The 2,411-nt window shown below is 39.5% G+C and overlaps 1 pseudogene across 1 annotated transcript; it reads left to right on the top strand.

Moving 5' to 3' along the window:
* Positions 1-626: 626 nt before the first annotated feature.
* Positions 627-2,135, top strand: LOC309791913 (lysine-rich coiled-coil protein 1-like; annotated as a pseudogene). The gene has a single exon. The product of its transcript is annotated as a lysine-rich coiled-coil protein 1-like (transcript).
* The last annotated feature ends 276 nt before the right edge of the window (positions 2,136-2,411 follow it).

Raw genomic sequence — 2,411 nt, 5'->3', positions numbered from 1 at the left:
CCTACCTGGTCAAGTGAGGATTCCTCCCATCAACTTAGGTGTCTGAGGTCCCCCACCAGCATCTAGCAGGGGCCCTAGCTGTGAGGAGACTTGAACTCTGTGTCCTCCTACTCTGCCATCTTGATTCTGCCAATGTGTTTATTTAAGGTACAATTTAAAATGTAATCTCTGCTATAATACATGTTTGCATTATTAGACATAGTTAAACGATATTTCAATAAAATAAAAAATAGTTATATTTTTAGCAGCTGACACACAAAAAATCTGGTTTTCTTTACTCCTTTATTACTTTCTTGGAACCAAAGACACTTGAATTTGAGACACTTGGATCAGTGTTTTATCTTAGCAAATGAAAAGAAGAAATCTGGCTTTGCCTTCTAAATGCCTTTCAAATAATGACTGGAAGCTGATGATGACTGACTTCTCTCAGTGAGCACAGTCTGTACTATATTTAGCATGACAGTGACCTTTGGCCAAGCAGTAGACTGCTTGCTTCTTCATTCACCTTTCTTCAAAATTGTTAAAATTGTTGATGCTCCTTTGAAAATTCTGTACATTTTAAATAATTTGAAGCAAATATTGAATCAAAGTTAAATCAATTATATAATATGTACTCAGCTAAAGTAAGCATATTCTAATTTTGTGAATAAGAAAAACTCACATATAAATAATAATGTCCTTAATAATATTATGACAGTATCTCCTTTATTTTTCAACATTCTTTGTAGTTAGTGGTCATGATTATTGATAGTGATTGTGATTTTCTTGATTAGAATATAAACTCCACAAGGACAACATTTTAAAAATGTTAACTGGGGTAGCGCACCTCGCCGCTATGGCGGCAGTCCTGTCCAGTCAGCCGCTGGTAGTGGCAGCGACTTCCCCTCAGGAAGTCCAATCTCCACCTCCTGCTCCCACCCCACTTGCTTGGCAGTGGAGGCAGCGGTGGTGGCAGCGGTTGTCCCTGCCTCTCCGCCTCTGCCACCTCGGCCTACCCACTGACTGGTGATGTTGACGGGGAAGGGGACAGTAGTTGTAGATGGCCGCCACTGCCTCAGAGGAGATACCACGTTGAATGAGCAAAGACTGAACTTTATACAGATACCTTTTGTAAAAGGCTTATAAGGAATAGTGCCATAATTTGAATCACAGTGGATTTCACATTATGAGGTGAATGGGAGTGGAATATTGGACAAAAAATATATTTTTTAATCTCTGCATCATGGTTTTTAGCTCCTCAGTTGTTGCACAGTTTCACTATTTGGGGAAAGTTCATGCTAAAAAACTGAAGCAATTAATGGGTGAATATGATCAGATTTCTACACCAAGTTCTCAACCTGATAAGGAGAATCCCTTGTCTACCTAATGAAGCATTCAAAGAAGACACCTGACTCTTTTCAAGATGAACTTGAAGATTATATCAAAGTGCAGAAAGCCAGAGGCTTAGAGCCAAAGACTTGTTTCAGAAAGATGAGAGAGGATTATTTGGAAACCTGTGGATACAAAGAAGAGGTTGATTCTAGACCCAGGTGTAGAATGTTTGATCAAAGACTCCCTTATGAACCCGTCCAGACCTACTGAAGACCATGCAATATTTCACAAGCAGTGGAGAAGCGGTTACCTCAGTGGCTACCAGCTCATGACAGCAGACTGAGACTAGACTCCCTGAGCTATTGTCAATTCACCAGGGACTGTTTCTCAGGAAAACCAGTAGCCCTGAACTTTAGTCAACAAGAATATAACTGTAGCTCATACAGTGTAGAATCTGGAGTTTACAGGCACCTCTCCTTAGAAAACAGTACCAGTGTCCATCAAACTAGTTATAAACAGATACATCAGAAGAGAAAAATGCACCCAGAGGAAGGCTGGGATAAACCAGAAGAGGAGCGGCCCAAGCATAAGAGGAAGAAAGCTTATGAGGAAATAGATTTAGACAAACACAAGAGCATCCAAAGAAACAAAACAGAGGTGGAAACAGAGTCAGTACAGAAAAGCTTAAGAACCGAAAGGATAAAAAAAGCCAAGATGTAGCCTCTAAGGAAGAGGAACATAAGCGTAGAAAAGAGATAAACGAACAAGGGAAAGAAAGGACAGAAGAGGAGATGCTTTGGGACTAGTCTATCCTTGGATTTTGAAGCTCTTGTATTGGTTCTCCTGAGGTTAAACTGGAAAAAATAGTTGAGGAGCTTGGTTTTACGATGTCCATGTTCATATCGCTCTTTTCATGTGAACAGGTACAAAGGCTAAGTGAACAGAAAACATTTAGTGTACTTTCTCTCCAACATGGAAATTACTTTTCCTCTCTTCTAAAATCATTACTACATTTTTCTTATACATAATGTAACTTCTCTTAATGAGGGTGGCTCTGCTTTATTCATCAAATTGCTATGATGGTGGAAGTATTTTTCCCT

This window comes from Mesoplodon mirus (genome assembly GCF_964341445.2).
Source record: "Mesoplodon mirus genome assembly, chromosome: 16".
NCBI classification, from domain to species: Eukaryota; Metazoa; Chordata; class Mammalia; order Artiodactyla; family Ziphiidae; genus Mesoplodon; species Mesoplodon mirus.
This window is presented reverse-complemented; position numbering and strand designations above follow the sequence as displayed.